At 39.0% G+C, this 15,484-nt stretch overlaps 1 long non-coding RNA gene across 2 annotated transcripts; it reads right to left on the bottom strand.

Moving 5' to 3' along the window:
• Positions 1-5,598: 5,598 nt before the first annotated feature.
• On the bottom strand, positions 5,599-7,467 carry LOC113321040. 2 transcript variants are annotated; one of them, XR_003346436.1, is made up of 4 exons: positions 7,017-7,466; positions 6,564-6,682; positions 6,319-6,448; positions 5,599-6,148 (listed from the first exon to the last, which is right to left on the bottom strand). It is a non-coding gene; the product is annotated as an uncharacterized LOC113321040 (long non-coding RNA). The 2 variants fall into 2 exon arrangements; XR_003346435.1 differs by having other exon boundaries at positions 6,319-6,682; positions 7,017-7,467.
• Positions 7,468-15,484: the final 8,017 nt, after the last annotated feature.

Here is a 15,484-nt window from a genome sequence, read left to right as displayed (position 1 = left end):
CTGAATGATCCTTGACAATATATATATACAACTTATATTTATACCTTTTATCAATAAGTATGCATACATACAAGGAGTTTGTGAACCTGATTGCTAAGAATAATACTTGGACGATCTCAAAAATTTATATCCAAAATCAATCTAGTTGAATCCAAATATATAATTGGAATTCGTCCTAGAAATAAAACTTGTCATCTTTCTTTCAAGATACGAATTCTACAAGAAATGAGTCTAGTAATCGATCACAATTAGATGGACATAACTACTAAGTTTGAATATGTATAAAAAATATAATGCGAAAAAGGAAAAACACAAGACACCAGAAATTTTGTTAACGAGGAAACCACAACTGCAAAAGAACCCCGGAGCCTCGTCCAGATTTGAATACCAAACTGTATTAAGCTGCTACAGACACTAGCCTACTATCAGAATTCAGACTGGAATGCAGTTGAGACCGAATCCACCCTGTAAGCGATTCAGTTAAAGTCGTGCTCATTACGTCTCTTGAACCTCGCAGGGCTCTACTAAATTGATTCCCTTAGCTGAAGTTATTTACAGCCTAAGAGTTTCTTCAGCCGAAGTGAAGACTTTTGGTACCAATCTACCTCTGACAGATAAGCCTATTTGATTTCCATTTAGATCAAAGATCGAGGCATGAAAATCTGTTTGCACTAGGTAAAGCTACCAAACCTTACAATCGGGAATACTCACTTAGACGAGACTCCTGGATCTTTTACCACCTCTCAAGAACAATCTTCAAAAGATAAATTAAGATCAGTTTTTAGATATCTATCTTGAGGAATCAAAAAGTCTGAGATGAAGAGAACTTTGTGATTACCATCTATCTTTCCTGGAAGATATTATGAAAACATTGATAACAAAAAAACAAGATTAGGATACACGAACTATAAGGGTAAAGATAGTCGGACCTGGATTCACGAATCCCCAAAATGAATTCTTTCAGTCGTATACTTAATTATGTTTCTCAGAGGAAGCCTAGGTAAATAGAGGAAGATTTCAGCAATCAACTAGGACACAAAGTGTCAGGGATTGATTTTCCTAGTTGATAGAGCATTTATATTTACAGTTTTCCAAGACCAGGGGTTGTTTAGAATTCAAGCTAAGATAACTTGAGAATCAAGAAAACACCTTCTTGTTTAGATAAAACACTGGTTAGGGTTTCATTTAAACATATGAGAATTAAGTATTGAAAATACAATAGAATAATATGCACTATGGTCCGGTTACGGAAACATGTACAATATTTATTCAGTTTAGAAAATATACCATAAGAACTAAAAACAATTTAATGTTCATTTAAACACCTAAGAATTTAATCATGATGCACACACATAAGTGTTTGAGTGATCGATGAAGTCTTAGAAGTGTACAATAGAGTTCTAGCAATGCTAATCATATTTAAAAAATAAGTCTTTGGGCATCTGCCAAATTCTGCTGGGACCGTTGGTAGAACGGTTCATGAACCGTGAGGCTTTTTCACGAGTCAGGGTGCTACGGTTCGTGAATCGGGTTCGCCAACCCTACTAGACTTCCGAACTCAGTTGACCGTGGTTCGTGAAACGGGTTCGCTAACTGCTAGCCTATTATACTAACTTCAAATTTTAGTTCACCAGGATTCGCAAATCGGGCTCGTGAACTATTCCCATCTGAACTCACGGTTTGCTAACTGGTTCACCAGCCTTTCCTGTATTCCTGAAACTCATATAACTATAGTTTGCGAACTGGTTCGCCAACTTACCCTGAGCAGAAATAACAGAAGTTATAAATTTCTCTCTTTTGATGTTTGAAACATTCCCAAGTGATAAAATCATTTGCATAGGCAATTTTCATTTGAACTACAAATTAATTCACAAACAATAATTGCTTAGAACCAATATTGTTAAGAACCGTTGAACATACTTACTAAAATCATATTTAGATATTTTTAACAAGACAAGCTTGAATCGAAACGTATTTTTTATAAATCTACTAGAAATCATGCGACGTAGTATCAACAGATATAATGGTAAGATAATGAGTAAAATAGAATGGTTTAGTCTTCACACACCTGATACATAAGTTTTCCAAATGTCTTCGTCGAGCTTCAGTCTTCAAGGGTGATGTATGATACCCAACTACCAAATTCTAACCTAGTCTGAGATTTGACTTAGTAGACTAGAAATCAAGATATAGTTTTGATCATCTATCATTGACAACAATCTTGAGCAAAACTTATGGGTTCAACCGAGAATTGCTCTAACTCCGTTCTTAAAGCTAGATACTTCCCTAAAACTGATTTCTTGAATGCTAAATATCTTAGTACTTGCTCCTGGACTTAAAAATGCAGCATACCATTAAGGAGATGATTAAACCTTTTATCTACTGGATTGTGGGGGATGTGAAGATAATTGACCCATGGTGTGATAAGTGGATACAAAGTTCGGGTTCTGCCACACCTAACCCCTTGGTCCTTCCAGACCTTAGTGTTAAAGTTTCTTACTTCATTAATTCTGAGACTAGAACCTCGAACATTAGTATATTAAACACTCATTTTGATGATAATTCTGTTAAGAAAATTGTCACTATTCCCTCAAACCAGTTGTGCACTCCTGATAGGAGGGCTTGGGAGCTTTCCAAGAATGGCATATTTTCTTGTAAATCTGCCTACTTGGGACTTAGAGGACTTAGATATTCCCCTTGTAGTAAACTTTAGAAGTGCAATTCGTAAAATTAAATTTCCATACCGTATTCAGATTTTCATTTGGAAAGATGCTACGAATGCTTTACCTGCTAAAACTGTACTTCATTTTAGAATGCCAATGAGTTCTGTCGACTGTACTAACATGCTATTCTTTTATGTCCCTTTGCTAGTCATGTTTGGTTTATGTCTTCTTTATGTGTGAACACTAATGTTTTCATGAATACATCTTTTATAGATTGGCTTTTTTTTTCTGGTTAGTTGACCCTGCTTCTAAGTCACTTTTTCAGGTGCAATGAAAGGCCAGGTGTACTTGATGTACTTCTCTACAGTTGGTTGGTCATTCTTCTTTATGATAACTTACCAGTCATACACACTTGTAAGCTTTTTTTTCTTCATCATTGTTAGCTTATTGGAGTATTAGAACTTCATTAGTTCCACCAAGCTCCAAAGTATCCTTCTTGGACTTGGTAATTAGATCATCAACTTGACTAGAGCTTCCCGCCTCCATCTTGATAATTCGTGAAATGTTAGGGTTTAAGTGAAACAATGGCAGAGACCGGGTAGTATTTCTTATTTTAGTATTGTGATTAGAGTTAATTAATGGAGAATATATGTTATATATGCTAGAAAATGTTATATATAGTCATTATCAAGGAGACAAAGTATTTTTACACGGTACTTAACTGATATAACTGCCTATTTTCCATCCGGGAAGAAAAAAATATATTCTTATTTTGTAACTGCTCTTTTGAAATTTGAACAAATTCAGAATTTGCAAAAAGCGGGTTCTTTTAATGCACTGGCTCGGAATGGAGTTGAAGAGGAACAAGGTTATTCTTCCCCCAACCAAAAAACCAATGATTCCCACACATATGATACTTGCTTCCACTATCCTGTTAACATATGTAGCAAACACTATGACCATAACATACAGTAAGGCAAACACCATTAGTAACAAAAAAACTGTAAACACATTGGAGAAACAGATTAAGTTATCTACACATAATGTAGTAAGATAAAAGAAAATAATTATAAAACAGTGACGAAGTAAAAATTGATCAAGACTAAGGTGCAGTCAGTTGATGGATCAAGAAGAAATAATTAAACGTATGAACATTACAAGGAAAGAATAAGAAAAATAACAAAATATTATAGAGAAAAATCTATATTCTTAACTTTGATAAAATTACTTTTTTTGTATAAGAAATCAAAAATCTATCCTTAGTAATATCTGCAGGAATATCATGGGGAAATGAGAGCGCTACCCTTAGGCTCATAGCTTCTGAAACATCTTCTAGATAAATTATCCCTTTTCTTAAAAAGAAAAAAAGGAAAAATAGTAATAATAACCGAAATATTGTGCTAAAACCTTCTGTAGCATTTGTTGATTCTGAATCTATGAAACTTCCTCTGGTGGATGTAGGTGATATCTCATTTTGTAACTCATCAGGTACCTCTGTTAATATCTGTTGTAGTGACCGAATATGTAGTAAAAAAACAGTAATGCTACTTTCTTCTTTAGTAACACACCCCAGATATTTAGGAGATTCTCATGACAGTGTTGTTGATCTCTAAGTAGTTCTTCTATTAGATGATTAATTTTCTCCACTTCTTCGGATCCCAAAACCTAATTGCCACGGCAGGAAATGGACAGGTCGCTCGAAAACTTTCCAATCACTTTTATGACGAGTACTCCCCGATGCATAGGTTTACATAAATCAATTTCTACACTTAGCAGTTCTGTCTTAGATCTAAAGAATGATAGCCAACGAATCAAAAGCTCCCGAATGAAGAGATAAGAAAAGGAAGCGGTGCTGAAAGAGATGCTATAACCCTAGTTAATCAGATTCACTATCTTTTTGAATATAAGTTTTCTTTAGTTTATGGTATGAAGTTTCATTTTTCCTATGATTGTTTGATAAGAATATAGGTATCGATATTCAAGTATTAGAAAAATATTATAATAAATAATCATGGAAAATCTATGTCTTTAATATAATTGTAATATCTTAAATATAATTTCTTTTCCCGTTAATATTAACTTATTATAAAACTACATGTCTCATGTGTTCAAAAAAAATAATTAAAAAACCAATTGATTTGAAATAATAATAATAATAATATTAAAAATGGATAAATATTAATAAGAGAGAAAAATGAGACCTTTCTATTATATTGAAAGATGATTCTTGTACCAATATATTTCCTTTATCTAATCGAAGATGAAGTGATGAACGTGCATGGATATTTGTAAGCGAATTGTTGTTTGTTTAGAAGATACGCAGATACAAGTTTCATCTTGCTTATTACTGATAGGAAAAGTAGTGTTTGTTTAGTTGTGTCATTTTGATACCTTAATGTATGTGCTTTGTCTATTAACACTAGCTTAATTATAAAAATATATCCCATATATTCAAAACAGAGTGGATTTAAAAAGTATTTTACTTAGAAATTAAAAAAAAATGTCTTAGATATGGTTAACTATTAACTAGATGACCGCTACCACGGTGGAACGGCCGACCGAAAAAATTGATGCAAAACTAAATTTGAACTCATAATTTAGTTACCCCATGATTGCACGGAGTTGTACTTGTAAGTTTGTAAAGCGAAATTTTAAAACAAATAGATCTTCAAACAATGATATAATATTTCTTTGTAAAGAGATGTAAACAAAAAAATGAGCTAGCCTTGCAAGTTAAATGCAAAGTGGAAACCAAGCTTGTGTAGTATTTTCTTTCTTATCTATTTTTTTCTGCCACAAAATCCAATTACTATGATGACTAATAATATTAACCACACGCGTAATGTTTGCGCATTGACAATTTTAACTTAATCAAGAAAAGAGATGATAAAAACCAGGCAATTTGTTTCTCAGAAGTACTAAATGCTGCAAAGTCTGTTAAAAAGGAGCATCGGTAACAGATAACATACAATAATAAGCTGATGAATAAAAGAAAATGATTTCTGTGAGGTTTTTATAAGTACACAAAACAGGAATATATGAATGAAAGGGACTCTAGCTAACACATACTGTAAGCGCATGGACAATCCCACACACTTTTATGAATAAAGAAGAGTCCGAGATCAGAGTCCGAACTATGTCCACGGGTCAGTAGTCATAATATAAAGAAAAATGTCATCTCTTAGATCAATGACCTAATAATTCTAAAGAAAATAGTATATGCAAATTAGCTGTCTATGCCCGGTGTTGCAACAGTTATGAAGTTCATAGGATCCAATCCAACAATTTTTACCATCGATTTCTTTTCCAGGCATGCACTTCCAGATCCGTCGTGACTACAATCTCCATTTCCTTCAGAAGGATGGTGCTCCCGGGGTGAAGGATAGAGCCTACCAATAACATATCTCGCTACTAGGCCACCTAATGAGTGAGCCACGAAAGAATGTTTTTTGAAGCTCTGGTCTCTGTTTTACCACGGACAACACCTGAAATAACAGTATTCTTAAGATTACAATCAAACAAGCAAACATGAGAAGAACTTGGTTTTACAGTGGACAGTCAAAAATGTAAATCTGAGCAGAAAAGTGTAATAACCATAAAAGAAGCTGCGTCAAGATCAACAATTGATCTTGATAAATAAATGTTAGATCAACACCTTGGTTACACAGCAGGAAACAAGGTAAAGTTGAGATCAAACAACAGAACACTATGCACCTCATCTACTAATCTCTCTCCCATCACGTCAACACCATCTAACGTCGTTGATGCGGTATTACAATTACTGCCTGCATGTTAAAAAGGAATAAATTCCAATGTTTAGATGAGGAGGCACTCCAAGTAGCTTTAGCAACCATATTATTTGCCGGTTCAGCAGAAAAACAAATTAAGCTTCAAATCCACCTGCAACAGCACCATCCCAGTTCCTGCTTCAAAACATGAACACAAACCCTTGACAGCCAGCACAACATCACCACCATGAGCATCTGTAACCCAGTTCCATATGTATTCTAATCCATCACCTGCAGTTTAGTGCCATAACAAATCCATCTCAGTCATAACCTAGGAACAAAACAAACAATCAAATCATTTAAAACTCAACACCACAAAAACCATTTCAGTTCAACATCTCTTATTCTCGAACATTCATCCTAACCATGGAAATTACATTATTAAAACACAGTCAAATTTCCATCTTAATTTCACTCTGTCATGAGCAAGGTAAAACACAGATTCAACTTTCAAGTTTCAGGAATAGAGAAATTAATAGGGTTTGTCGGACTCAAATTCAAATGACGCCTAATGTAAAAATGTAAAAGTTAAACCAAATTATCATATGCGACCCATTAATCTTACCTCAAACTGTTCTTCGATCAGAATTTTTTTACCGAACTCTGAAGTTTGCAATCTTCGTTTAGAAAAAAATAAATTGGGATCTCTGAATAAATGGTTGATGATTCTATGTAAAGTAATCAACGTGGAATTAATTCAACGATTTCACTCAATCTTCGATTAGAAAGCAGGGGACGAACTTGGTGATGGTGGTGGTTCAATCAATTTACCCAATTTTCAATTCAGGGTTACAAGTTAGAGAAGATTGAATATTCAATCAACCAAATCCGAACTCTGTACTCTAAAGTTTAAATTGAGTAAATATTAATGGAGATTTAGGGTGTGAATTTTGATGAAGATGAAACGAAGAAGAAATGATCGAGAGAGATTTCTGCTGTTCGTTCGGTAGGAAGAACAGAAGATTAGAGATAGGAAGAATAAGAAGAAAAAGGGAGGAAAAATGATAATTTGGAGGTGGCCGGGATTCGACCCCAGGACCTCTAAGCTATTCCCGTGTTTTTGTTTTTTATTTGACAAAAGTGTCCTCAACATTTTAGGTATCTACATCTGTTTATAGAAGGAAATAAAATTAAAGAGGGACTGTGTCGTCCTTTCATCGTTGAACCAAATAAATCTTTTTTGTGAAATTGGAAAAAAAAATGTCACGTTTCACATTGACATTAAGTCACCATATATAGGGTCCTCACTCGCTTCGCTCGGTCGGCCCAATAAAAAAACAAAAATGAGAACTTTTTTTGTTTTTAACTTTAAAGATGATTCTTGATCCAATGTATTTCCTCTATCTAGTTGAAGATGAACAAAATGAACGTGCATGGATATTACAAGCTTATTGTTATTTTCTTAGAAAATATAGATACGAGTTTCATCTTGCTAAGAAAAATTAGTTTATCGTGTTTTAGTCTTTCAGAGCATTTCTGAATCTTTTGCAAACTCGTTATCATGTTATATATCTTCATTTAGACCATGGAAGGAAACTTACGGCTGGGTAGTTCATTGAGAGATTGGAATTCTGTTATATGTTATTCGCCCTTCTAGTTTGGTACGAGGGATTTCTCTCTTTGTACACGTTGCTTTCTTTAGATTCCATCGTAAAGATGTAGTTGGTATAGCTTCTACGTCCTCCAACCTGTTAAAACCACCATGAGTATTTTTTCATCCATCACTATATTTGAAATTCGTTTTATTATTTGGGTTTCCATATGGCACATTAATACTTTATGGAGATGATTAAAATAAATGATGCTTAGTTTGATGAAGTCATGAATAAGTTATCAGCAAATCGTAGGAAAACCAAGGTATTAAACACTGTTAAGGAGAATACTCAGTTGAACCTACAGGCCCTGGTATGTCAAGTGTGTTTCCAAATTTGGATACCAAAATTATTTCTTGATTTAGCATATTAAAGTCAGCTTCAGTTTGGCTTTTTTTCGGTTAGTTGACTCTACCTCTAAGTTACCTGATGAATGTCAATGTATGTTTGTTACCATCTTATGGTCCCTTTGGAATAGTAGAGACAATCTTGTTTCTAATAACATTAAGGAGACTCATTCTATTATTATCAATAGAGCCAGAGCTATGCTTTTAACTGGGAAACTCAAACTGCAGATCTGTTCTGTTATTACTATTTGGTCTTACTGAAAAATGGATGCCCCCAGCCTTTGGACGGATAAAATGTAATACTGATGGTGCTTTTGATGACACTTATCTGGACTATGGTGCAGGCTATGTGATAAGGGATTTTTCGAATAAAGCTTCTTTTTGTGCTTCAGTAGTATTTGAAATTGAATCTGCGGCTGAAGCTGAAGCCAGACCAATTTGAGCAGTTCTGAAGAAAGCGGTGGAACAAAAGCTTACTCACATCATTATTGAAAGTGATGCAAAGGATCTCATTGACCAATTTTCAGCTAGAAGGTTTGATGTAGATCCTAGAACGAATGCTATCTATAAGGATATTCAGTTTTTCTCCTCCTGTTTAGAGGCTTGTTTGTTTACTTTTCAACCTAGACTTTGTAATTTTGTTGCTCATGCCTTAGCATAATAGGCTAAAACAAACAATTCTACTATGTACTGGTATGTACCTCCAATTTGACTTCTACCAATTGTTGAGGATGACCATTAGCCTTTTTTGAAGACCTTCATCTATTTATTTTTTTTAAATAAAAAAAAAAGCATGACTAAATTTCTATAGTGGTGGATGTTTAAGTAACTCCGATAAGGATTCTCTTTGGCGGGCATCACTACAATCGTGATAGGGAAATCAAACAACCCCAATAGGGAGCTCATAGTCATGGCCTCATGGGTGTTGTTTGTGGGAATGGAAATTACAAGCACATCAATCTTCTCACAGGTGCGGATCCTATATATCAGTTTGAAATGGAAACACAACCAAGTTTTGGGAAGAGAAATTGTATTACGGACAAGCCTCCCACAACTGGGCTTAAGAGTAGTGATCACATGGTCCTTAACAATAGATAACAATAAGGCACACCAATCACATGGGTAGCAGCTGCTATCAGTACTCTGGAACTAGCTTTTGGTCAAGAATCCCACGGCTGCTATTAGGGGTACCATTTTGTTTGGGGTTGTACCGATCTCTTACCAAAATATATTTTGTCTTATATGCAATTTGGTATATTCCAAGAAAAATGGTACCCGTTAACAGTATCGAAGAATCCCACTACCCTTCTCTTCTTGTGTACACATATATCTCACTATCGGACACGTGGATACAGAAAGGTACGTGGAAAGCATGCAAGCCAAGACATCAAAACACGATGCGTCGCGAAGCACCAAATAAACCCCTAGGAGTTGCTTTATCTCATCCCCAGAAGAGGAGCTAAGATCAACGGTGGGGAGAAAGTCAGCTGACACGGACTGACAGGGGCAGAAGACACTTGTCTGACACGAGCAGACCCCTCAACCACCCGCATTAAACACTCTGAGCAGTGCACGTGTCGACCGACCTGGAACGAGCGAAGATGCCTCCGCGGGATCGGGGGAAACGCAGACCTCTGCGTGATGGACACAAGACACTAGAAGATAAGGTTCCAACGGTCTTCAGAGATGGGTCCCACATTCCTACCTTATAAATACCCAATCTCCACAAAGGGGGGGGGATCGAAAAACATCAGAGAGAGAGAGAGAGAGAGAATAGCAAAGGTAAGGAATCCCATAGTGGAGAGAAATATGTAAACCCCAAGTCATTCAACTATTCGTGTAACCGTGAATAATATAGCAGAACAACAAACCCCGTGGACGTAGGCCTTAGTGCTGAACCACGTAAACCTTGGTCTTATTTACATTTCAGCACTTTGCATTATTTAGTTCCGCATGCATTTGCTTATATATGTTGTTTTCCTTTTATATTTGTACCCCATGCATAATCGCTACGCATGGGGAAGTTGGAGGAGGCCATGATAAACCCGTGGGTTTTGAGCCAATGAACCCACATCGGGTATCATCATCGTAATCTCTTTAGACTTTAACAATTGATTGCGGGCATTCGGACCCCGCGTAGTTCGTGTGTCCACAATTTGGCGCTAGAAACAGGGACTTCGTCCCGGTAAAAGATTTATCTTGTCCTGTGATTTCATTCTAATTTGGCATACGATTGCTCCGATTTTATCAGCTCTGACTGTATAGATCATTCGTCAACAGTATTATATTCAAAAACCCACCTTTTGCCTTCGATAAGAGTTAGTGTTCCAAGCATGGGTTATTGTCCTAATCCGTCGGATTTACATTTTCATAGTTTTTTTTATATACTAAAGATCGCCTTTAATAAACCCGCTTTTGAAAAATTGTATTTCGACAACTAACCCGCTTCACGCGGATATTCCCGTTTCTGTTTGAATAAATTTATACAGAGAGAACGTGTTGTGAGTAAAGAAGGCGAGTTTACGCTAGATTTCGTCAACAAAAAGGCACGTGATGGAGAAGACGCAGGAAGCAGGAAAATCCAAAGCTTTGTCAAAAGAAACACCCCGGACAACCCCGATCATCACCCGAAGCAAGCAGAAAGGAGATAAAACTAAAATGACCAATCGAAGGCAGGATACCACTGAAATCACTTCACCCATGAACGCTAATTCTGTTGCAATGGCGGCTCTCAGAGCAGCAACGATAAAATACGGGGAAGCCGCGGTAGTCCCGAAGGCTGCGGAGGCTAGCAATACCTTCGCCATGAGTCAACTTAACCAACCAAGGGAAAGGGTGGATGAATCCAGAACATTCCAACCCGCGCATCTGCTAACCTTTGGAATGCCGCTAACAAATAACCAGAATCAAACCATACCGCGGCTCGGGCACCGCAGAGGGGCGCTCACTCCAATTTGGAAACACCAGCAACAGAAGTTGAACCCCTGCCACCTTTAGTACAGACCATGGAGGAGGGCGCCACGGCTGTAGCGGCACGTGCGGGGACTCCCAATCAGGGGTCCAACCAATCACACCAACTAATGGCTGAGCTCGAGGAACTGAGAAGGAACCAACAGGTTTACGCAGAAGCTGTAGCACTTTTGGCCAGAGAAAATCAAGATTTAAAGGAGCGGATTGCTCTAAGCACAAAGACCAACCAACAACTTGATGAAGCAAGCTCCAAAGCACCAGAGCCAAACCAAGACTGCAGAGTCGTCCTAGCGACTAATGAAGACGCGACAAGGAGACATAGCGTATCCGACCCGGATTATGACGATGGAGAATCAAACGGAAATGATCTGAAGAATTTAGAACACCAACGCGCAATGGAGGAACTGCGAGATGAGATGATGGCAGAGATCAGGCAATTGAAAAATAAACAAGGAGGGGGAAGGTTAGAAGAGGTTATGAGAGAAGCTAACTCCACGCCCCTGACGCATCGCTTGGCCAACACCCCTATTCCCCTGAAATGCCCTGTCCCGACGTTCGAATGCTATGATGGGTCCAGCGACCCTGCTGCACATGTTCGGTACTACAACCGCGTCCTAGCAAGATGGGGACAGAACGACGCCGTACTCTGTAGATACTTCCCGTCAAGTTTGAAGGGATCGGCGTTATCATGGTTTGATAATCTGCCACCAAACTCCATACACTCATACGACCAACTGGCAGAGAAATTCTTAAGAACATACATGTACAACAAGACTGTAAACACTGGGATGGATAAGCTTTTTCACTAGCAATCGGCTACAAGGAAACCACGAGAGAATACACAAACAGATGGCATAGGATCTGCCAAGCCATAGGAAGCGTGGACCCAGTGGAGCATCAATTGCTATAAGTGGGGCTTGGACCGAATGAGTCCCCTATTTGTTGAAATTCACGGGAGCGTGCCCAAGACAGAAGGCGATCTCCGAATAATTATCGAGAAGCACGCTCGACTTGAAGAAATTCAACGGGAAAACCCGAGGGCATATCCGCAGAGGTCTCACCGCACCAATTCAGCAGAACAAACCAATGGGGCCAAAAGGGGTTCCTCAGATGAGAGACCTCACGAAGATAGAAAGGAACGGAGGGATGAACGAAGAACAGGCGACCGAAAATTCGAAGACCAAGTTTACACGAAACTCAACGCTAGCTAGCTATGCTCGTATCCTGCGGGAGATCAAAGGGAGGGAAAACTTAGAATGGCCATGGTCTAAGGGAAAGCAGCCCCCAAGATCCGAAAAGTCTAAAGATTACTGTGAGTATCACTGTTTCAACGGACACCAGACCGAAAAATGCAAGAACCTTAAAATAATGATCAAAAATTAATTGATGCGGGAGAGCTCAAACATTACATACGGAAGGAGGTTACCGAGGACAGATCCAAACGAACCAAGCCAGTCCAACTTCCGGAAGAAAACCGAACAATCAACACCATCTCGTGTTCCGAAGCCACAGGACCCTCGCTCACAGCACAGATTGGAAAAAGGTTACGGAAGCAATTCGAAGATCGCTGCGAGTTATATAAGGTCGATGGGATAACAGTGGACGAACATGAAAAATGGATGGAATTACCGTCATCTTCGATGCCGAGGATATCGAAGAAGATATGGAAGACCATAACGATCCCTTGGTCCTGACATTACCAATAGCGGGTGTAACCTCAAAAAATCCTCATAGACGGGGGAAGCTCTGTGAATGTCCTATTCTATGACGCATTCAAGCGGATGAAGCTCCATGATGAACAGTTGATGACCTCTTATCACACCATCTACGGATTCAATGGAGCGGCCACGAAGCCCTTGGGAGACATTGTGTTACAGGTTAACGCAGGGCCCATGAAACTGGATACCCGATTCAGTGTGGTGGATACCCCTTCCCCCTACAACGCCATTATTGGACGACAGTGGGTACACAAGCTCAAAGGAGTTGCGGCAACATACCACCAGTACCTAAGATTTCCAACACCTGAGGGAATTATGGAGATCAAGGGAGATCGAATCGCTACACGAGAATGCCAGGCCACTCAGGATCATATCAACAACGAGCAAGAAGAACAGCGAAAAATCCGAAGAGTAAGAAATCAAGAAACCACGCAAGAGAAAGCCGTAGAACTATTCCTTAAGGAAACCACAGGAAAAGGCTTGACGAAGGGTAATGTCCGAGGCTCGGAAACAAGTACCTCAACAAAACAAAGAGCAGAAACACGCCAAATAGCAATTAAAGAGCGCCCCAGTCCTCGGAAACCCAAGGCCTATGTTCACACCCGTGGAACCCACTAAGGAAATCAACATAGGAACGGAAGAAGACCCAAGAGGGTCAAAATCGGGACCATCATGGGCGAAGGGAGAGAAATCCTTAACCAAATTACTAAGGAATATGCGGATGTGTTCGCCTGGAAGTTAGGAGATATGCCAGGGATCGACCCAAAAGTAATCCAACATGAACTACGCATCAAACAGGGCACACCCCGTTCAGGCAGAAAATACGAAAAGTGGCTCCAGAATATCATGAGGCGGTAGAAACAGAACTTCGGAAGCTACTAGACGCAGGATTTATCAAGGAAGTCAAGTATCCTACCTGGATATCCAACATGGTCATTGTTCCTAAGAAAAATGGAGGGGTTAGAATATGCATCGACTTTACTAATCTCAACAAGGCGTGTCCAAAGGACAGCTATCCCCTGCCGAGCATAGATCAACTGGTTGAAGCAGTTGAAGGGTACGAGGAGCTGTCGTTTATGGACGGATACTCTGGTTACAACCAAGTAGCCCTGGCAGAAGAAGATCAGCAACACACAGCATTCTATACACCACATGGCCTTTATTGCTATACCAGAATGCCTTTCGGGCTCCGAAACGCAGGGGCAACATACCAAAGGATGGTCGATGCTATCTTCAAACCATGGATTGGAGGAACCCTAGAAGTCTACGTGGACGACATGCTCGTCAAAAGCAAGCTGCGTAAAAATCACCACCAGGACCTGAGGAATATTTTCAATGCAATGAGACAACATCACATGAAAGTAAATCCGGAGAAATGTACTTTCGGTGTCACCTCAGGGAAGTTCCTCGGTTATCTGGTGACGAAAAGGGGCATCGAGGTAGACCCAGCTAAGATTCAAGCCATAGTAGAGATGCCGTCACCAAAGAATCTAAAGGAAGTGCAGAAGCTCAATGGGTCCATAGCAGCGTTGGGCAGATTTATTGCACGGTCTTCGGACAAGTGCAAACATTTCTTCAATATTCTTAAGAAAGGGAGCAGGTTCGAATGGACCGCCGATTGCGAGGAAGCATTCCAAAAGATCAAAGAACATCTAGCTTCGATCCCTATCCTGCAGAAACCTGACCCTGATGAAGTTTTGGCACTGTACATAGCAGCAACGGAGGACGCAGTCAGCGCGGTATTAGTCAAAACCAATACAAAGATAGAACAGCCTATCTATTACGTCAGCAAGACACTCAATCCCGCGGAAAGAAATTATACTAAGATTGAACAACTCATCCTCGCACTGGTATGGGCTACCCAAAAACTGAGAACCTACTTCCTAACTCACTTCGTCAGGGTACCATGCAGAGCACCATTGGAAGCAGTCCTCAAAAGCACAGGAAAAGTGGGCCGAATAGCCAAATGGAACACCCATCTGGACCAATTCAACATCATTCATGAAATTCACATTCTCAGAAGTCCCAAGTTCTGGCAGATTTCTTAGCAGACCTCCCTCTAGACAACGACGAAGAGATCAAGGGAATACCAGAAGCCGAGGAAGCAATCAAGGATCCAATGGATATCCTCGAACCTGCGAGTCATAGACAATGGGAAGTCTTCGTCGACGGATCTAAAAATAAGGAAGGGGCAGGAATAGGTATTGTCATCATCACCCCAACTGGAGAAAGGATCATACAGGCACTTAGATTGGAATTCAAAGAGCATACCAATAACATTGTTGAATACGAAGCTGTCATACATGCCCTACGTATAATAATAGAGATGGGGTAACCGATGTAAGGCTGACAAGTGATTCGCAGCTGGTCATACGGCAAATCGCGCTCGAATATAATGTGTACGAT

This window comes from Papaver somniferum, chromosome 11 (assembly GCF_003573695.1).
Source record: "Papaver somniferum cultivar HN1 chromosome 11, ASM357369v1, whole genome shotgun sequence".
NCBI classification, from domain to species: domain Eukaryota; kingdom Viridiplantae; phylum Streptophyta; class Magnoliopsida; order Ranunculales; family Papaveraceae; genus Papaver; species Papaver somniferum.
The sequence above is the reverse complement of the archived record's forward strand: the minus strand, read 5'-3'. Positions and strand labels throughout refer to the sequence as shown.